Source organism: Coccinella septempunctata, chromosome 2 (genome assembly GCF_907165205.1).
Source record: "Coccinella septempunctata chromosome 2, icCocSept1.1, whole genome shotgun sequence".
Classification (NCBI taxonomy): Eukaryota; Metazoa; Arthropoda; class Insecta; order Coleoptera; family Coccinellidae; genus Coccinella; species Coccinella septempunctata.
In genome coordinates, this window is record NC_058190.1 from 32,526,222 (window position 1) to 32,549,868 (window position 23,647).

The following is a 23,647-nucleotide window of genomic DNA, read 5'->3' on the forward strand; positions in this document are numbered from 1 at the left end:
TAGGCATTTTAATACGTATAATCTGCTGACAAAAGATTTTTTTCCAATTCAAAAATAACAAATTCAATAAAAGTTTGCATTCAAAAAAATTAAAGTCCACCTAATGCTTCGAAAGAAAAAAATATTTTGAGCTCATCAGTGGATTCTACGTAAAAAGTCCCTGTAGAAGGTTCAAGTTTCAGATTTATAACTTCAAAGACAAAAAAGTTATGAGAACTTTAAGAAATTGTCAAACTCAAAAACGAAGTATCGTAGGAGGTTGCGGTTTTCGCCATTCCTTGTTTCTCCAAAAATGACCTCGGAAATGTGTCATCCGTTTTCTTCTAACTGCTATAGTTCTCGAGATCCTTTCAGTAGACAACGAATTTTGCCCACCCTGTACATATTACCACAGATTACGAGTAGGTATGTAACTCAGTATACTGTTGATATGTGCATTATAAAATACTTATCTTATTTTTTATAGTATGTACATCCCTCAATTTTTTCATTGCTCCGAAAAAACTGCTGATGTTGCTTATAACCGCGTCAACTTGGCTGTTCCATTTTAGCTTGAGGAGCTTCTGACGGGTACTTCGGTACCTACGGAGAATCAGGATATCAGAATATACAGGGTGTTTCCAAAATAGACGTGAACCTTAGAGGAGGTGTCAGTATCACTCATTTGCTGTCTTTTGAACCCTATTTATTGATAACCAAAACTTTTTCCTGTTCTTTAAACTACCGAACAACATATAGACTGTTTTTTGCTCATTAACAATTAGACTGTTGTTACATAACCACTTGTGAAAAATTAGAACTGCGTTATTAAAGAGTATTTTCAGTTGATCTAGATTTTTATGGTATAATATGAGTACAGTGTCATCAGTAAACATGTAATAATATCCAGGTTAATTGACCAGAGCCAGGCTTTCTACATAGAGCAGATAAAAAAAAGGTCCAAGGACCGATCCCTGGGGTATTCCAGTTTTAACTTTCTTTCTTTGACTGTTTACCCCATTGACTGTAACATATTGAGATCTATCTATAGTCCATTCAAGAATGATTGACATCTCGGGTGGCTATGGAAAATCGAATTTAAGTTGGTAATAGCCCATAAAGTGAGATTTTGTGTTGCGTAATTCATGTTGGTATTGTGAATAAACATTGATCTATAGACCTATTATATGTGAATCTATGCACTTACCGAAGGGTTATTTGAATTTTGAACAGCTTATTCATGCTCTTACTTTAATCGTATAAATTGGAAACATAATTGTGTCAATTTTGACTGCTGATTAATATGCCGCAAATCTGAATATTTCTTATTATCATATACTTTTCAAGGTTATATTAATATATTTCAGTTCTGTGATTGAAAGTACAGAAATGTTCAAAGATCTTTTGTGATCAGATATTAAGCTGCGCCTGAACTTTCAAGACCTACTAGGATGTCAATCATTCTTGAATGGACTATAGTAGAAATGATTCGATCAGTTTCAAAGCCGGCCCTTCGACAATAATGAAAATGTCAGTTTTTGATTACCCATTTCCACCCTTACACATTACAAAGCGAAATCAATGAATCATAAAATTCCAACCCATCATCAAATTATTTTCTGCACGAACAACGATTTGCTGCAATGAAAATAATGAAACGGAAATTTAACCATGTTTCGAATTCTACGTGAACAGGGGGCGCTTAACAGTTCCATATTCATTTCATTGTAACGGAAACCTAGAAAAGAGCGTGCTACGCCGCTCGTCATTCGTGAACAATATAATGAACATAAAATTCTTCAATACGGAATGAAATTCTGAACCGAAACATTGCTCCTTTTGTTATGTTCTATGCTTTTATCGGACTCATTTTCCTGCTAAATAAAAAGCCAGGCTCAATCCGATTATTTCGTAAATGCAGGCTGGTCCATTCCTGTAGAATAATGAAATAGGTACAGGTGTTAAATGTTGTTGACGTGAATGATGCAAAATTTATAAGGGATTCATTGAGCTTTTTCCCATCATTTCGGATTATTCTTTCCAACGTTTTGGCAAGCATTCCTGAGTGGTCCTAAGGAATTCTCTTATTTTCTACCTAATAGTTATTCAGTGATTGGTCAAATCTGACAATTTTTTCAGAAATGGAGTCTTATTGAATGAATATTTTCTTTGTGGAAAATCTGCACTTTATATCTAGGTATGTCCTCGTCTACGACTAGACCTCTAGTTGGTTTGCAAGTCTTTATTAGAACTGAATATTAAGAGGGGTCTACGCCGTCATAGTGGTCACTTCAAAAAAAAAAATAATATCTTACGTCAGAAACCACTAATTTATATGAGGTTTTCATTATTATATAATTCAATCAGTTCGTCACCTGGGAAAGTCAGAAATTTTCTTATTCGTCAACATGAAAAAAAATTAAATTTTTTTTAATTGAAGAACAAATATTCATTAATGTTATTAGCTTTCCGAGGTGTAATTATCTCTTCTATGAATTTCCACATAAAGAAATTCGTCGAAAAGTCTCGCCATTGGCTACAATTCGTATCCTGGTGAAATTGAAAAAAGACGTTCGTTGAGTGCTGCCATCTTTTCTACGAAAGTGGAAACTATTGTAATATCCGTAACTTTTACTTATCGTTCAAGTGTTCCGGCAACACCCCACATTCTGGTAGTCTTTCCCCCTTTAAGCCTTATACGGATGGCGAGAAAGAAAAGAAAGAGATTTTTTTGGAATTTATCTAACCTTTTTACAAATGAGAAGCAAATAAAATATAAAACAATACACGCAAGGTAAAGGGTTTTAGCCGCAGGCGATAAAACAACATTTTCTAATGTGAATAATAATAATGCAAGCAAGTTAACTGTCAGTTTTACAAGTTAGTGACTTGATAAAATAAACTTTCTTGATTAATATTGTGTTTTTGGAAACTGACGTTTACAAATGAGAAACAAATAAAAAAATTTAAAACTGTCAACCCGTCATCACTTTCCAAAGGCTGGAAGGCATCTTGGAAGAGAAGTCGATTTCGAAAAACATTTATAGGAACTATACTCAGTAATTTTCATCGAGGAATCATCTCCCTAAGTCTTTCGCATTCATTCAAGGACGCCGTGCATATGTCTAAATTTTATACTTTTTGACAAGACAAATGAAATTTGGTGGCAAGTATTTATACATATACCTAATTCAATTGCTTGTAACATGTATGATTTAATGAATGAATGACTAAAGCAAGGTGTATTTTTGCAGCAGTTGCAGTTCGTTGTTCCATTTACATTTTACTGTTTCGCCTAAAATTAAAATTTGAAAAAGTGAAATTTTATTCTTCAGTTCCTCAAATAGTTTCACGCACTTGGTTGGCGTCGTCTTAATCCTTATGACCTAAAGCATGAATATTCATAAAAGTACATACAGATATACCTATCGCATTGTGTAATGAAAAATTACTGTTGAATCCTTATCCCTCAAAAAAGCATGGACTTTGTACCTAGTGTTTATCAATAATAAACATTTTTCTTGTATATTCTAGCTGCACCTAGAAATTCAATCGATATTTATTTACATTGAAATGGGAGTGTACGGAATAATAATTGTTTTCCACTTTCACCCCACTTCTATGTGTTCGCTAGCTCTGATGCTGCATATAATAATTTTAAGTGGAAAATGGACATCCCAACTAGTTCACCACTACATTTCCACGGCAATCAAATAAAATACCCAATATACCACTTCCACGGCTCAACATGAATTTTGAATTGCATGATTATTGTTATAATAGTATAAATGAATATAAAATATGTAGTAAGGATTGATCACCTTGGAACAAACTGTATGAGGACATCATGTAGTCTCAATGAAAGGTTTATATTACCTAAATAATCTTGAAAAGGCCAATGAAAAATACCAAAAGCGTGTTCGTTCACCATGTTTCCCTAAAATAGACATTATACAGGGTGTTTCACGAGTGGTTGGCCATAGGCTAATGGTGAATGGGGGTCATCTAGGCCTCCCACAAAAAGTGCCATAAGTTCCCAAGATACAAGGTGATTCATGGAATTCGGCCTTAATTTTGGATATCTACAACGTGAGAATGAATTTCAATGAAATTTTTCGGGATTATTGACCTCCAATTACTCTTGAAGATGGCGATTTCAAGGTCATCAAGACAGTCTTCGGAATTTATCATTTATCTTTCAAATAACAAAACCTTTGAAAAGTTTCAGTTTTAAGAATTGAAAAAGGACATTTTTGTCGATTGAATTTTTACTTCGCATGGCACATATGTTGCAAAAGAGAAACGAAGGAAGGAAATTATATTTCATGTTAATTTTTGAAAAGACGGTCCTGTTTCAATTATTTAGTAGTAATTTTCATTGCGATTTTCCGATATTTTGGATATCAAATGCCCTTTCTTCAATTATTTTTCATTTCGATGCTTCAACGCATCAAGTGTTTAAACATGTTGTCTGAAAATATATTTGAAATAGTTATTTAGGGAAAATCATTATTTTTTGTAAGGAGCGAATTTCTCGCTCCACTCGTTGCGCAAAAGAACTCGAAATACGAAAAATAGTCTTTCGCAAAATGTTTCAAACAATAATTTTTTTTTATTTTGAATAGGATGTGGCTATGAATTCAAATTGAAATTACTAAAAGTGTCCCTGGAAGATTCTTTTCAAATCGTCTAATGACGGAAATATTTAATTCTTCATCCGTTACTATGGAAGCAAGTATTTTTTAATCATCAGTTGCGAAATATTTCACTTTTCGTAACTATATAAATATAATTTTATATTTCAAACATCAAATACCTTTGAATATAATTTTTCTTCTATAGGAATTTTTTTTTCAATACCCCTCCCACCAATGAATCCGCCACTGAAAGAACCTCTCTATATTTATATTTTTCGATTTCATAATTCGGTCTTGGATGAACTCATAAATAAATATTTAACTCTAAATTAATATGTCAATTTCATAACATAAGCTATTCCCAGTTATGTAAAACGATAGATCCTTTTGGAGGTGAACTAGGTTAGGTAAAGTTGAACCTAAGTCTTATTTTTGTTTGATCAGTACTAAAGAAGGTATCAGGAATCGGAAGACTATTTCAGCTTAGAGAAATTCATCCAAAAAATGAAAAAACGTCGTAATTGCTTAAAAACAGAATCCTCCAACTCTACTTTATAATCACTCAATTACAGGTAAAACAGAAACCTACAATCGAAGCAAACAGTTTGCAGGTTGTCTCAGACTTCTATAAACATAGTTGTCTAGGGATGATGTCATTCCTGCACCCTCCGCTAGATGGCGACACGTATGGGGGAAAATCAGCATTCCAGGGTTTGTTACACCCACCTCAACAATCTCCATGGAAACCATTTTCCGCAGCCTGCGAGCTGCAGGGCGCGAATGTGGAAATGCAACAGGCTGCTAACCTTCCCCTCGCAATTTGGTTACGGCGATCAGACCCTACTTTAAATTTCGGGGAAACTTGGTTAATTGTGAATACATTCGAATTCAGTCGAATTTACATGATGAATGAATTTAATTTTGTTCTGATAGCTTTGCCTTCGTACCTATTTTGAACGGAACAAAGTAAACTTGATTCTGCCCTTGTTGTGAGTATGGGGAGGAGCTTTGATAGAAATTATCAGGAATTTGTAACGTTTGAAATAAGAATTTTGCTTATAATGACGTTGTCATAATATCCTAAATGGTTAAGGCCTTCTAGATTGAAGCAGGTGAGTAGTAAACGAAATTCAGATACATAAGACCCAGCGATATTAAATCCACGAATGTTACGATCTGAATCGAACTAACAAATCACCATCAATCTAACGTACCTATTAAAAGTAATACCATCTCATCGAGAACGAGTAAATGCGGTCTCATTTGAATTCGTCAGAGCAACACATCTCCTTACTCGACGAAAATAGAATGAATTGATGGCCCCTTTATTCGATGTCAGTAGCGGATATGGGTGGTAGTGCACCCCAGCGACATTTGACAGGAAACGAGGACCAACTCAATTCACTTTCCTAATTCTCAGATTGAAAATGGCGTTTTCTTAAACTCTAAGCAGAGACTCTGCTCTAAGGTTGCATAAATCGTAAGTATTATGATAATTAAGCAAGATGAGAGAGCTTGGGAAGGTTCGAAGAAAAAACATTATTTTATTTTTTATCTGATCCGGTCATCACGACATAAATTAGTGTTTCCATAGAGTCCACGTGTTTTTCATGGCTTTCCGATAATTCAGATCACACAAATCTTGGGTTCACTTTGGATATATTTCAAGCATTGAATCGATGTGGCCGATACATGATGAAAATTCATCATTGAACTAAAAACAGAACTATAATAATAAATTTATTTAATCCCTTTGAAGACTACAAGTATACACGTGTAGACAAGGACAAGTCAGCAGAAAGAAACTAAGCAACTAGGCTAGGATGTCACACAAATATTACTGTACAGAGTAATAGCCTTTTTTCATAAGAAGGTTTTTGATTTTTTTCTTGATCATCAATCGTTTTACAGAAGATGGCAGATGATTAAAAAATCTCATACTCTCATACGATGGATTGCATTCTGTTAAAAAATCGAGGGTGTTATGATTTTTAATTAAAGAGTAGTGGACTGTATTAAAAGATAATTGAGTTGGAGATGGTATAAAAACATTTATTAAGAATCATTCACAACCATAAAATGAATATGTCACCTGCATGAAGCTAATACAGTAAAAAGCAACTAATATTAACAACATCTATAAACTCAGAGAGACAATATCCAATTAAAAACAAGAGATGGTCCAGAGCAGTTCAAATGAGAAGTCACTTGATGTCAGACTTAGACGTTGAGGAGTTCAATAAATTCAATATCAACACAAACGGTTACACAGTGATAGGGCAATCAATTGAAAATTGATTGCGAGAGCCTCCTTTTTCTATCAGAAAACGCGAAGGTTAGAATACTGAATTTTAAAGAGAAGACGCGAGAGTACAGAGAAATAGGCCCGAGGTGAAACTGCAATGTCTAAGTCTGATCATCAACGAGAAATCGATACATTAAATTTGAGTTGATCAATAATGTTAATGTAAGTATGAGCAGAACAAGAGTAGCACAAGTTAAATGAGAAGCACAGAATTAATGAATTTGAGAAGCACTAGAATATTAAAAATAATATGAAAAGGGCAATAAATTCTAATTAAATGAGAAGTTCGATAATAATTCATTAAATGAAAAGGACAATCATAATTAATATGAGAAGAACATAGTATAATTCATATACATTGAGATGATCTTGAAGAGTGCAAAAATTTATCAATGAATTCAGCATTTACAGAGACGAACTGCTTACAAGTAAGCACGATTAGAACGTTCATCAGAAAAATAGAAGAAACAATTGATAAATTAAGAGAAGTCATGAGAGTACTGAGTTGAATAAATCTCTAATCGTAGATTTTGAGATGTGCTGAAGGCTGAGAAAACTAACATGCATGTTGAGTCCGATGAATGAATATAGAAGAGAAACAATGAGAGTACATATTATAAAGAGTAGACCATACCAAGTGAGTAGACATGAGTGTTCGAGCAGACTTTCCAGGGTGGAGCCTAGGTCGAGGTGTATCGAGCATTATCACTGATCGCTTAACGAAACTTGAGGTGTTCATATCCTGTTCTGAAGAAAACAGCTACATCCAGGGTCCACCCCGGAGAAGATGAGGATTCATTCATCTGAAACTCAACAACAGTAATCAGTCACATGTACTTTGAGGTGATCAGAAGAGTTGTCATAAAAATGATTAAACTGATTCTAATAATAAAGAATATTATGAGTAGACAATGAATCAGCAATCATTTTTATTGAGATGGACTTGAGAAGCCTCAATCCTGGTGCTACATACCCACCTTCATGTGAGAAGATCTAGAGAAGTCTGAAAATCTATATAAACTATGAAATATAATAAAATATATAGATCCGAGACGACAATGGTTCGAGTTGAGTTGAGTGGACATTTCAATTGAGCAGTGCCCGCAAGGACTCGGAATCCATTTCCGGTCTCTGAATCTCTTGCACGTGGACTAATTTCTTCAGAGTGAAATGGTCATGAAAACGGTGTAATTTATAATCTTGAGCAGTCTGAGAGTACGTTACCTTATGAGATGAACAATTTAGCACCAGGATTGTGCGAGAAGACTTAAAAATTGAGAACAACTAAAAGAGGTGAACTTAAATTGAGGTGTTACAAATCACAATGATAGCAGCGCGAAGTCAATTCAACGAAGCTAACAAAGAGAATGTTAAGAAAAATGTGTGAAATGTGTAGGTTTTTCACTTCTGAAAAACACGGAAAGTGGGGCCGCTGCGTCGTTCAACCAGCGCACCGCCGAATCGGGTACCATACGTGGCCACCGGAGCTGGTCAGTAGCGTCGACTAGAGAGAGGTCGGAGGAGGGCTTCGCTCAATTTTTAACACATTCATATCTGTAAGTTCTATGCTTGGAAGTCAGAACAACTTCCCCAGAGCAAGATATTATAAGATGAGTGGCCATATATATGGCTACATTCAATAGACAGTTCAAGGGCAAGACTTTTTTTATTCTACTGATCGCAAAATAAGAGCTGTTCAGTTTTTTATATAAGGCATCGATGTGAGTCGTCCATATTGAATTATTATCTATATAGAGACCGAGAAACTTCGTTGAATCAGATCTCATGATTCACTAGCTACCGTACCTTACTCCGAAACTTGTTATCTCATTATCCTTCAAATACAAATTGATGCATACTGTCTTATCAACGTTAACCATAAGCCAATTAGAGCGGGATCAGTTCAAAATTTCCGGAAAAATACTTTTGCAGGCTCTATGGAGCTCCTAAAGACTGTTGGCAGAAGCAACCACGGACGTATCATCGGAAAATGATATCAACAATGAACAGTCCAAAATACTATACTTCAATCAAATTTATTTTGGCAGTCGGTTGGCCATGAAATAATTTTCTCAAATTTTTGTAACTAGAACGAAGTTAGGTTGGCACTCATGAAATGTCGTTAATGTCATAACGCCGTTGGCACAACTAATATCAATTTTTATTACGAAAATGCCGAAAGTGATTGAAAAAAGAGACAGGGTTGCAGGAAGTGCTATTTAGAATTCAGGTCCGCTCATTCAAATAGTTCCTTCTATTGGGAGACCCAAAAAAGTGGTGGCATTTGAGAATTTTATGTTTGAGTGAATTAATGCGGAAAGTTTATTACAGGATTTTCGATAAATGTCATCGGAAAATAAGTTCCCTAAAATGGATTTTTCTATTTTTCATTTGACTTGTCCTATACAATGTAAATGTCTTAAGGTACTAATAAATACCTAATTATTATTATTACATCAATGTATTAAGATGAATAGCCACAAATACGCGCAAGTTGCCCTGTTACTTGTTTATTCATGTGAAATTTTTGTTTAAAGGTGAAGTTCATCTTAACTTGAAACTTCCTTCAATTCCTTTTACTTATATTGATGCAAGATGATTTTTGTTGAAGAATTTAACATTCTTGTAATTATCTGTTAATTCCTTCGGGAGATACCCATTCCCAACCACCGCATCATATGCATTTCATCTTCGGGTTAATATTTTTGAAATCTACAAATGATGTAAGCCAAAGAAGATAACGAACATTAACTCTCTTCAAGCTAGTGCATATTATGATATTATACTGATCTCTTGTATTTTCCATGCAAATAACTGGATTTGGTATGCCTTCAATCAGTTTGTATAAACTTCAATTATGTTCGTCACATATTTTCCGAAGAGATTCGACATTGTGATAAAATACGTAATAACAGAAACTTTTACGTAGAACGGGCAACATAGCGTTGATTTAAAATCCAAAAATGTTTTGTCAAGCTTCATAACCCCACATCACAGAGTGAAATGTGTCAAATTTCCATGGCCAACCGACTGCTAAAATAAAAGTGAATGAAGTTTAGATGAACCATTAATCAATAATATGAAAAGAAGAGGTCCTAGCACAGAACCATGAGGGACCCCAAGGACAATGCGATGAGGCCCAGATAAACTTTCACCTAAATTTACCGCCATAGTTCTTCCAACAAGGAAGCTTCGTAACCAATTCAAGAGCACACCCCTAAAACTCAGATTGTAGCATATTTCAAGGATGAATTCGAAAGAGAGTGAATCAACTTCACTAACATGAGTTTTCAAACCACGACACGTGTTTCGCTATCACAATAGCACCTTCAGGAGGGTGAAGGTGCACTAGTAAACTAACATAGTAGTACATTGAGTTCACGTTGTTAAACAACTCATGTTACCTACTTAATTCTGTTTTTAGTTCGTTACATTTACCCATTCTGTATATCTGCTGAATGTTTATTATTTTCTGTAAGAATTCCCCGTCCGCATTCTAAAGGTAACCTTAGAAAATTAATAACATTTTTTATAAATGGGATTCGGCTTCACCTAGAAATCGCTTTTACATGAAGGATGCAATCAGCGAATAAAAGTCAATTTTGAATAGGTCCTACTGTTCGACAAATTGCTGCTACTGATAGATAATTGAATAAGTTCGTTCAGTCGATTGTAGTAAGAAGTGAATGTGAGAAGGCGATAGACGTAACCAACAGAACTGACAATTTGGGCAGATTGTCGGAGGAATGAAACTCGAAATTGCATCAGATGGAAAGACGATTACGATTGGAATTTTCCAATGCAGTAATGATTTAATTTACCGGAGAGAATCGAGTTAGATGAACGATTGGTTTTATTGATTTTGGTTGGAATGAATTCGTTATAATTCGTTTTGGGAGAGAGCTGACTAACGTCCAATGATAAGATTTAAAGTGACTTTAAGCTTAAAGCTTCCTTTAGTATCATTTTCAGTAGGGTTGAAGGAAGCTTCAAAATTAAATAAGGATCACTGAGCCCTAAACCTCCATTTCTTGAAGCCATAGGACTCCCTGGGACACACACAGCCAGGGTCCCACGGTCCAGCAGTATGTCGACGCCAAGGGGCCAAGAACACACTTTTTTCTAATGAAAATAAGGCCCAGCACCTATTTACCCCACGCAACCCTGAGCTGTAGGCCCGTGCCCAGTTGAAGAGCGGAAACTTCTGGGTATAGTCCCTTTAATTATCACGATATTCATATACAACGTCAGACGGAATTTCCCTCCAGTCGGACTCGTCTTCATCGTTTTTTCGTATATGTGTAAACATTGAACTCAAAACTTCACTAGAAATTTAAAGTTGGATTGAAGTTGAATTCTGTTTTATGACATCTATGGGGTCCGTCATCTAGGCAGCACACTGGTTTTCTGTCAGGAATAGGAATTAATTTCTTTCAGTCCAACTTTCTCATTCATGTTTCGAGAGATATCACTTTCATGCAGTTTTAAAGAAAATATAAAATAATAAACATTTTCAGTGCAAACAATCTACTGAAAAGTATTTCTCGGTGATCAGACGAATCAACCGGTAAATTTTCTTCATATTTGGCAAAGGTGTTTCTTACTCAAAGTATATCATGTAATTACCGCAAGGAAAATCCAGGTCCGGGTTAGCGAAAAATTATGAATAGTTTGAATCCTCGAAACAACACCCTGTAAATCGATATTTTGAAAATCTGTCTCAATCTTTGAAAGGACCACAAAAAACTTAACTGAGGCGTGTACTTTGAATTTTCACGCAGGCAGTTTTACTGCACAAATTTTTAACGTAAAATTGTTTTTTAGAACTTGGATTCCTGAGAGTTGTTTCAAGCGACTTTCAATGATGAATTATCAAAAATATTAAATCCATAATTATTTTAACATAATTTAGTGAATACTTATTACATTGGTTTTCCTTTTTATAGCTGCAGACCATTTCAGTTTGTATTTTTAAGTTACTCTCTAGTCATTTCCAGAAAAAATTAAGGCCCTGTATGTAGCTAACTGATTATCGAAATTAATATTGCTTGAGTATTGTTATTGAATGTTTCAGTAGAAGAATTGAGATGAATTAGGTCGGTATCATTTTTGTTAAAACAATTATATGATTTTTTTTCAAATTAGAAAAAAAAGATCAAACATAAATACAAAATTTAAAGAAAAAACTACATAAACTGCTCTAAAGGTAGTATATTTTGGTCTAAATATTTTCTTGCTCGTTTCAGAACAAGCCGAACTGCTTTCCGAATTACATTCAGAATATTCCTTATTTTCTGGCTAAATTCTTCTATTTTTAAAATAAGCTCATCCCATCTCATCATCAGGGGAATATAATAGTGATTTCATTGTAACCCCAGACATAATAAGCCATGGGATTGAAATCAAGGTACCTTGATTTATGTTTGTTTTGTACACTTTTTTTATTTTGAAAACTTGTAAATAATTGTTGAAACAGAAATGAAATTGACCTAATTCATCTTATTTCTTTCACTGAAACATTCAATAGCAATATCCAAGCAACATCAGAGTTAATTTTTTCTGGAAATGACAAGAGAGTAACTCAAAAATAAAAACTGAAATGGTTTGCAGCAACAAAAATTGAAACCAAGGTAATAACTAATTACTAAGTAATATCAAAATATTTATGGATCCAATAATTTTGGTAATTCATCATTGAAAGTCACTTCAAACAAGTCTCAGGAATCCAAGTTCTTAAAAACTTCAATTTTACGTTAAAAATTTGTGCAGTAGAACTGTCTGTGCGAAAATTTAAAGCACACTCCTAAGTTAAGTTTTTTGTGGTTTTCTCAAACATTGAAACGGATTTTCAAAATTTCCATGTACAAGGTGTTGTAGGATTCAGACGATTCATAATTTCTTTTCAACCCGGACTGGATTTTCCTTGGGGTTATTGCATGATACATTTGAGCTTTGAATAAGAAACACGTTTGCCAAATATGAAGAAAATATAGCGGGTGGTTCGTCTGATAGGGATACGAAGTCAGTAGGAGCCAATGAATGTGGTATCTCCAAAACCTCTTCCGTTCCCCATTGAAACACCCTGTTTAAGAATAGAAATGAGAAGGTGATAATTTCACGGGGTCAATTAAACGGAAAGAAAAAGTGATCCGATTTCAAATGCACCCCGGATGTTACAGAATGGTTCGCCAGCCACAACCAAGACTTTCACTTAACGGACAACGAAGTCAGAACTCAGCTTCAAAAATACGGAGGTCGGGGAAACAAGGCATGGTGGTAAAGAACGGTGCTTCCCTCTGTTTTGTACTGCCAACAGGTTTGCACGCCAGCCAGGAATTGTACTTCCAGCGGGGAAAACCGGATGGGACGGGGAAAAAGGCACCATTGTTCACCACTCTGGTTTCTGCTCCCAACGGGTTTGCACGCCAGCCAAGAATAGTACCCCCAGCAGTGGTAGAACTCGGACAGGACAGGGGGGGTTGAAATTTAGGTTTCAAGTTTACTGTACGGAGTGTTGTCGTACATCTGGACGCGATATACGGCCTTACGTAGATGTCGGTCCCAACGGTTGCTCTGGTACTTGGCGTACACTTGATCACCTTTCGCGTAAGCAGCAAGGAAGTCGAGCTGAGCATGCTCAATACCCTACACATAACGGATAAGGTGCGGAAAATCAGAAAAAGCAGAGCTACATGAAATAAGCAAGAATAAATACCGGCTGAAAGGCAACCTTTAAGCCTATGTACTTTGATTACTCGCAAACCAAGAGAGAAAGCTAAAATGACCATTTGAACCCTAAACAGCGTAAATAATCGAAAATACCGAATGACTACTACTCAATACAGAATCTAATAAGGCGTAAGAAAATACTGGATAAATCACTAGCCAGAACCACTACGGAATGAATTGACTAGGACGATTTCCAAGTAAAAGCTCATTCAGAAAATTAACCTCGACAGTTTGTCGCTCCTGAGAACGAAAAACTCGCAAACTTTCACAATCGATAGTGGGGGTGCATCGAACTTCCAGACGAAACAAGCTTTCATAATTCAACACGTGCATTCCTGAACATTTGGCGGGTTCGAACCTCCAGGACCACGGGTTAACTTCGCGCGTCCCGTTAACGCATGCAGCATCTTCTCTGCAATCCTAGGACACCACGCCTACGACGGACTCCGTCGCAACGCCAGTGGCACAGAGGATTCAGTCGTTCGGCGTACTCGCGACGCTGAAGATTTGCGCTCGCGAACTCTTAACAGAGCGTTTATTGCACGGGGCTCACTGGCGGTTAGGACAAAAGAAAAGTTTTCCCGAAGGAACAGGAGTTGGTAAAGTAGATTGCCAGGTTCAAGGTTGACAGTGTTTGGCAATTGAATTCCTAATTTCACGTGGTGATTTTTTTGGGAACGACCGAATTTTTTATCAGTGAATTCAAAATTTTTAATAACACTTCAATGAAGATAGGACGGTTGTTGATTCCGATTGAAAAAACAAAGTAAATTACATCTAGACCTATAGCTTGAAATGAGCATTGTTGAACAGAGTAAATTTATTATTCAAATTTGAATGTTTACCACAAAGATAACTATGACGAATTACATGAGTTTATCCCAATGATTAACTGTTTAAATCTTTTTCAAAATACAGTGATATTGAAATTTCCACTACTTATTCAAACTGATAAAAGGATATATAGAGTGAGTAAAAAGTACTATCCAGGGTATCTACTATTTTGTGGAAAAATTCTCGAAAACGCCAATTTTATTGCCAATTACTCAATTTTTTATGCAAAATTGATGAGTTTTTTATGCACCCTCTTATGAGAATTGTTAAGTTTTCTAAATGAACTTTTTGAGCTTGAAATAGATAAACCTTTAAAAACCATTTTTTATGCAGACTGATTCTTGTTTTTGAAATATTATGGAAAACATATCTCTTTTTTGGGGTTGGCGAATTAAGAAAAAAATAAAAATCACAATTCCAGAAATATCGTATTGCATCTTTCATCAATTACTATTTTTTTATTTCTATGAAAAGGGTTGAAAAAACCCCTTCAATCACCCTTTTAATTTCCAATTAAACTACTTCTCTCTCATCATGGAGGGTGTATGAGAAATTCCTCAACATTTGAAGTTGAGTAATTTTAAATAAGAATTTATTTGGGAACTTTTCATGAATAAAGATATAAATTTCGTTCGTCTCCTTTTTTCTCACTCTGTTTACTCTATATATAGTTAACTGTTTTATACAGATGACAATTTCATAATTCAATCAATAATAGTAAAATCAATTTCTTCATTTTTTTGGATAACAGTTAATTTTTATTGTTTATTTTCGGTATCATCGAAAGGCAATGAAACAAGAAATTATTATGTGATAATTAACTACATGGACTACCTATACTACCTATATGTATAGAGCATAAGGTTTTTGCTCCTACATTTAGCATTTGATAATATTCAATTAAGATAGACTTCAATTATACAGGGTGATTCATAACTATTGGGACATAGGCTAAGGGCAGATTGTTTGGAACAGAATATGGCGATAGGACCAAATATACCTCAATAATATATTGCTGTGGAAAAAGATAGAGGGCGTTAAAGTTGAATTTTTTATAAGGGGACAGAATAATATTTTCTTCGAAATTCGAAAGTCCTTTATTAAAAGAATTAAAAAAGCCATAAGAATCGGAGGAGACCACGTATAACATTTAATTTAAGTTTTTTCTTTTTATGTTACAGTGTTTTTAATTATGCTTTATCGTCGAAATAAATGAATAAAATAAATAAATCGTTACTTCAAATCCCCTTCCGATGCTCTGAACTGTTCAATTGTGATTTTCTCAAAAACGGGTGAGAAAATATACAGTGAAATCATTATCAAAAACGAAAAAAAAAATTCAACTTTAACGCCCTCTATCTTTTTCCACAGCAATATTTTATTGAGGTATATTTGGTCTTATCGCCATATTTTGGTCCAAACAATCTGCCCTTAGCCTATGTCCCAATAGTTATGAATCACCCTGTACACACTCTGATAAATATTCAAACAATTCAGTTTCCATGTATTTTGAACTACAATTTTCAAAATGGACATATACTTCTAGTTTTGTTGGAGTTCGTTCATTTATATAAATATCCAGATATTTTATTGAGGAAACGAGTCTGAATCTCATATGCAACATAATTAGAAGTGCCAGTTTCTGCACAATAAAAATAAAACCTATTTGTTTGAGATCTACCAACTCAAAAAATGGTTTTCAAAGTGTCAATATCTATCAATTTGATTTCCCTGACCACAAAAGTGTACAATACATAATTTAGATTTTTGACCTCGTGACTAAGTTGAGGATTTGACGTTTGTGACGTCTAGCATCAGGACTCACTCGATTTTTTGGTTATCTACACTATATTCTATATAGCGGTAATCAAAGTTGGATCTAGTGATCGTAAAAAATAGTTTATTTTTTTTCTCAGTATTAAGCTTGGGACTATTGCTCAAACACCCGCATTCAGTCCCGTGTATATCGTCAGCGTATAAAAAGGTCTTTATGTCTGATCCAACTTCTTCATGTTCGGTCTCCTTGGAGATAGCGGGCAAATCATCAAATATACCAAGAACAAAAGTAGACCGTCTATAGTACCCTGCGGTACACCCAGAATGGCCTCGAATTCCGTGGACTTGGCAGCTCCCAGCTCCCGGTATTTTCTATTGAAGAATTTTAACTTTTCATTTAATAGAGAGTAGTTCTTCTGAACCCAGTTTACGGTGACTTTCACATAAGTTTGACTGCTCGATTAACGATTTAACATTCACTCAATTTAATTCTTGATTAAAATCACTAAAAACTTCTCATTCCTCAAATAGGTACTGAAGAAGTAGCAATCGATTTTATCATTAAATGGGTTTATGTGGATTATAATTTGATGCAGAAATGCTCGTTACCTACGGAATTATCGATTGAAAATAAATCGATGTTGATTCGCCAATTAAGCATTGATCTTCCAATCAGTCGTTCTTAAACCTGGTATCAATATTTACAGAAATCTTCTATCAAATATAATTATCATGATATTTCCCCTTTTTAAATACTAACAGAAGTTTCCAATTGTTTCCTTCAACAAGCCACACACAAACCAAGAAACATTCTTGAAGAAAAAATTTTTCAAATATTGTTGCAACTTTTTTCCTTATATCATGAGAATAAAATATGTTCATATTAAATTGGATTCATTCAGTTTCCTACGAATGAGAACTATCGGACCATTAGGTCGAATATACGTAGATTTTTATTCTTTGATCTTAGGAAGACTATATAAAACCACCAATTGCTTGGCAATATAGGATTACAAATATGAATTATGCTATTCGAATAGCCAGTCATACAATATTCATGTATTATCATCTGTTTATACTGCTTAATATGGAATTCTCCCCAATTTGGGTTACCACAGGATATGCAAGTTTAAACTGAATAATTAGGTCCTTTCGTTTGCATAAAAAGTGTAACACTTTTCTACACTCGATTTTAGTATTCGTTTGCTGATTGAATTTACACCAGAGCAGAGGAGGTGTAGTTTATCTGCAGCTCGTTTTGACTATGTGTAGATAAACTACACTTCCTATACACTGGTGTAAATCAAATCGAGTGTGGAAAAGTGCTACACTTTTTATGCAAACGAAAGCACCTATTATGAGTTTCATTCATGAATTTTTCAAATGCACCGCGGAAACTACTCAAAATCATTCTTCAGATATGAGCTTTTAAAATTCAAATCGCTTCGTTTCTAGTTTACGATTTGGCAACAGCTCCTACTAGAAAATAAAAAGAACAATGGCTTGTTTATAAAATAACAGCTATTGATTTACAGCCATCATGAGGTGCGTACTCAATGGCGAGTCTCAACAGCAACCGGCCATAAAAATCCCATAAAAATTTACGACCTCCCTTGTTCGTCGCAGACTTCATAGACATCCATCTTTGTCTATCCCATCAAGTTAGTGTATTTGTTGTCCTTTATTTTCAACGCATATTTCAGTGGATGTTGCCAACTTGTGCAATAGAAACGAAACGCTTTAAATTCTAAATACCCATTTTTATTTGTCATTTCTAAGTACTTAAAATAATTTTCTTTTGCTAAACGGTTTAAATGGTTATTTCAAAATGTGACGTTTCAAAGATATTTCATAAAAAATACATCATTTTAGTCAGAATGAGTATTCCCTATTATATGATCCGGGTTCATATCTCAACATCTAAGAGTAAAGTAGCAGAGTTCAAAGTCACTAGTAGCCCAAAATTCAGCCAATAACCTTTCAAAATGTTTCTTTGTGAAAAATATCATGATGTCAAGCTTTTATTCTTATTGTTTTTTTAGATTTGCATGGAAAGGAAATTATTGATAATAATGAAAGAAAAAGAATATCTTATCTAATATACAGGTCTGAATTCATGCGACAAAATTCAGGATGTAATTATCCGTATGTATTTAAGGTGGGTCTTTCCTTCAACAAAATTTCCTCAGCCCACCCGTTTCTGGGATATCCCCCCTAAAAGGTGATGGCTAAAATTCAGTTTTTATTTTTTTCTGTAGTTTCATGAAATGAAATTATAAATTGTTTTGTTTACAAATCATGTTTTTTTTATTCCTGAATTGAGTGTAAAATAGTTAATATGTTAACTGTGGAAGGACTCATAATAAATTTTATTCATTTGTAATAATTTGTAAAAATAAATGCTGGAAATGACCACCTCCAGCCAAAATACACGAACGTATATAGTCTTCCTGTTACGGGTTTCCATACACGTTCAAATAAATAAAAACTGACTTTTAGTCTCCACTTTTTAAGAGTGATATCTCGGAAAGGGGTGGGCTGAGGAAATTTTGTTATAGATAGAAAAGACTCATCTTAATTTCATACGAACATTCAACCCCTGAATTTTATCGCAATAATTTAGGAACAGCCTGTATTGTCTTCATGCAAATGAAATTACTTAAAAAATATAGTTAGGTACTCGTCAATTAACAGTCTGGATGAGATAACGTAGTTTCTTTTGCTATTTATAGAATGGATTCCTTGATAAATATTTAATAACTATCAGAATTGGCGATTTGATTTTCCTAAAAATATTTTTCACAAAAGAAAACTAAGCCAAAGCGCCAGTAATCTATTGATTTCAAAATCTGAACATGTGTCTCGTTGAAAAATCATAAAGAACTTGGTTTTCGAAGATAAAAACTGACATGATATCATTAGTAAAACCCCGCAATTATTTATTTGAGCAATAAGCAATATAGATTGCAACGTGCTTTATTTTTCTTTTCAGGTTCCATATCACGCTCAGTATACTAACAATTATTTTCGGTAAGGTTAATGAGCGAGAGAAAAATTCCTACTCTCTTAATAAATCTGATACATATGTTGATTTGAAATTTTTCATAATTTTAATTCTTGTCGTAATTTTTCTCCTAATAAATTCCCAAACAAATTCATTCGAGTAAGTACTCAGAAAGACACACGACTTGCATCAAACATTTATGAAATATTGCAGAATGTGCGATATTCATTCAAATATTAATACTGTATAGAATTAGCCTACGCAATATGAAATATTCATAACTCTTTTTTCCCAACAGTAGAATATTGAGGAAAATTAATTATCCTTATATTTCCCTATTCGACGAGAAGTTTCTCAAGTGTAAAAGAGGTTCATTGCGAATTTTTAAAATTTAATTATTGGGCCTTATGACCCCTCTTCTGATCTGTTGAGCTTCTGCAGCACTCTAAAATTTTTCATGGGAATGTTGATTGGAATATTTCTTCTTCAAAATGGGGCATCAATTCTGTAATGAATGGAATTAGATTGACTCTGTTAATATCGATCACAATTTCCGAAGGGTGTTTCCGACTATCCATAAATATTTTGGGATTACTTCATTATTAAACTTGCCATTCATCCTTCAATTGCAAATCGTCACAGGAGATCTTTTTCATACAGGGTGTCTCGAAACTGGTGAATTAAAGGTCACAGGACGATAGAGCGGACAAAATACTATCGAATGACACCAACATTATTTCAGCGAAAATGTACCGTTTCCAAAATATACCTTTTCAACTTTCAAAACTCACTTGTTCCATTCTCTTTTATCATGTATGAGTTACCGCAATTTTTGGCGATAAATATTGAATATTCTTCTCTTGATTTGAATTTTATTTTCGATAATAATAACGTATGCAGCTTGCAACCACTCATATTAACTCTGTTTTAATCTCCAAAATCTCTCCAAAGAACACTATAATAACAACACAATTCCCTTCAGAATAACAAGAAAAATACACTACTCATCTGTTATGTGTTATATGTTTCAAGGTTTATTCTGTGGATCTATTAAACAGAGTTGAATTCAGCCAAAGTACCCATTTTTAGAATATCAAATTACGCGGAAACGTCTCGTAAAATAATACGAGAATATTATATATATATATATATATATATATATATATATATATATATATATATATATATATATATATATATATATATATATATATATATATATATATATATATATATATATATATATATATATATATATATATATATATATATATATATATATATATATATATATATATACATATATATATATATATATATATTATTTATTTTCCAAAATTTTCAAATATTCATATCAGTCTATGCCCTGACATTTATTGTTCTCCAAAATTTTCCAAAAGAATTGAATTTATTTCCTACAAAATTTCCACTTATGTTTGGAAAATTTATTGAAAATATTTCGTCAGATGCGAGGATCAATCATTATTTGACCTGAAAGTCATCAACTTTTTCGATGAAAAGATATGAATTTTCAAAATAAAAATTTTTAGTGTTTCCCAAGACGTGCTTCTCTCAAAACAATACCCAGGTCGTCGAAAAACGTTATATGTATAGTGAAATAAAAAAGAATAGTACCTATTTCATTCGATTTCTCTATATAAGAGCTTTGTGCAGTTGATACCTTTATAATCTATATCAATATATCAATGGGAAATGATTCTGGATATTCATTTATCATTGAACACCGCCTAGTTGATTAATTTTCCAATCTCGAAGAATACAGGATAAATGGCACTTTTAATGGGAAACTTATTATTGATTGCACCAATTTTTCTCCAGAAATTCGAAAATGTCTTTGTCAGAGGGATAAAAGATATGAAGGAATATATCGTAATGAAATATATGGTGTTTTGGACAACCAGTGAATTTTCACCTTTGTTATCTTCAACATCAAGTTATTCCTAAGTCGCTTCGAATTCATCACAATGCTCGAAACATGATCAAATTTTCTGTGAAATAACTTTAGTGGAAGATACAAGAATTAATTTCATATACAGGGTTGGGATAAAGTATAGAACCAAGTAAATATCTTTTGAACGAAAAGGACAATTATTATGAAATTTTGCCGGTAATTTCAATGGCGCAAAATCATATCTGAACGTTTTTTTATGATGATGTAAAAAACTCAAAAAAAGAAGTTGATTAACGTGAGATAATTCCTCGTGTATACATATTTTGTACACTGAACCCAGTATGTACGAATTCGAAATCCCAAGCTCTTTCAATATCTTATACAAGAGATATACAGGAGATCCTATATAAATTTAAAAAAATGAGGGTATTTCCGGTTCAATCAGAAGTATAGTAGCTGCAAAAACTTGTACCTATATCAGTTGCATTTTGCGCCATTGCATTTCATAAACATTATCCTTTTGGTTCAAAAGGACTTGGTTACAAACTTTATCTCAACCACGTGTAAGGATATGTTCAAATGCACATAGAGGTAACTTCATAGGTATATATCCATTTAATTTTGACAGAATAAACAGAATTTAGATCCGTTAAAAAATAACCTACTGTTTGAAATATAGCTACCCTATACCTATATATACATAGTCTGCAGTTGCAATCACTATGGATGAATGGAATGATTATCAAAATATTGTGAATTCAATTTCAAGAACTCTTTCCAGTATTGCATTTCTCCTCATTCGAATATTCACAAGGTTCATTAATTAGAGCAGTTGATAAATTGGAAAAAGTAACAATTCATATTTATTCTTATAGATAGAATCGAAGATCATATGTGTATTTTGCAGCGTAGATTAGTCGAGTCAATTGTGCAACTGGTTATGAAGAGTAGCTAGTTCACTTGAGACACCCTGTATATGAAAGTTTTCATATAGCATTGAAGCTCAACAATATGACAACCATATTTCATCCGAAAATCCTGACTGAAAGATGGTCGGTCGATTAAAAGCATGTTAGAATAATCCTTCGATGATTCCCACCATTTGATAGACATCGGTATTGCGTGATTCATAAAATAATGGATCCTGAACTGTTCGAATAGCGTTCGTGATCCTTTTCGTGAAAGTTGAGCATGGTTTCCGCCGAGTAATAAGGGTGAATAGATCCTCTTATGCCTCAATTAAGTTGTCATCTAAAGTTTCCTCATAAAGACGAAGAAGTTATTCTGGAATAGATCTAGCACAACGAGGAAAGATAGAATTTGGACTAATGTTTGATCAAGTCTGTTGTCATTTGTCCAGAATTCGTATTTATAATAAGAGGCCTGCTTATACGGAACTGAGCCCCATCCAATGTTGTATTTAAACGCATTGTGTTGATCTGGCTCAATGTATTCTAGTAAAAATAGAATTAAATGTCGAAGTTTGTTCTGCTGTGTTGCGGCTTTGCTGTGAAATGGAGGAAAATAGGTTATTTGTGTGCTCTTTCATGAAATCAACTTCTCACTTTTCGTGTTTTTTTTGTGTTGGATATAAATTTCCACAAAGCTCCTCAAATAAGTGCAAATCATTCCTAATTTTTGATTATACAGAGTGTTCCTAAATTGTACAAAGTACAAACGAAAAGAAAACATTCCTTGAATAATTAAAAAAAAAAAAAAGTTTTATAAACATGAGACCTGAAACGGTTCATTTTCGGGATACAGGGTATTAAAGTTAATTAATTAAAAATTTTTCCAAGTTTATCTCTCATAGTATCAACACTTCATAAAATAATCAACTGGAATTCGAATAAATATTGATATTGATAGTTCACACCATACGACAGGCCAATTTCGATAGTGTATATACAGGATGATCTGATAACTATTGGGAGGGTCCTTATTGGTCTAGCTAGGTTAAAGAGACTCAATTCAACAAAATGACGAGTTTTCGATTTATTTAAAATCGAAATCTTCAGAAAAATCAAATTTCTTATGAAAATTCAGTTAGTAAGCTGGTAACTTCAACACCCTGTATCTTGAAAATGAAACGTTTGCGAGACTTTTACTCTCAAAATCACTTCAGAAATCTCCACTCTTCGTTTGTACCTCCATTTTAGGGACAGCCTGTATAAATTCAATGTGACTGTTTCGTGAAAGAAACAGTCGATGTTTCTAAAGCAAAACCTTCTGAATGAATTCATTTTGAAGAATTGCGATTTTTGATTCAAGGGAGACAGTTTGCAAACTACGTTTAAGCACAAAATTTCTATGAATTTGACGTGGTACACTATTTCGGTGTTACAAAATATTTTGTTTGTACCCTAAACTTTAGTAGTATAATGGCACCCTAAAAATTCGAAGATAATATCCTCATTTTCAAAAATTCTATATTTCTGTCTTCAATAATACTCCGGTAGTAACTATTTATG

The 23,647-nt window shown here is 33.8% G+C and overlaps 1 protein-coding gene across 4 annotated transcripts in view; it reads left to right on the forward strand.

Annotated features, from left to right (window-relative positions):
• Positions 1-23,647, forward strand: part of LOC123306498 (inactive dipeptidyl peptidase 10) — a 341,233-nt gene that overhangs the window by 196,279 nt on the left and 121,307 nt on the right. The window contains exon 1 of one of the 4 annotated variants that reach the window (XM_044888539.1): positions 14,120-14,249. The exons of 2 other annotated variants lie outside the window; for them this stretch is intronic. The gene's annotated coding sequence lies outside the window, so the exon portion shown is untranslated. Of the gene's footprint in view, positions 1-14,119; positions 14,274-23,647 lie in introns of those variants that run through there. One more of the 4 variants, XM_044888540.1, reaches the window with a different exon arrangement.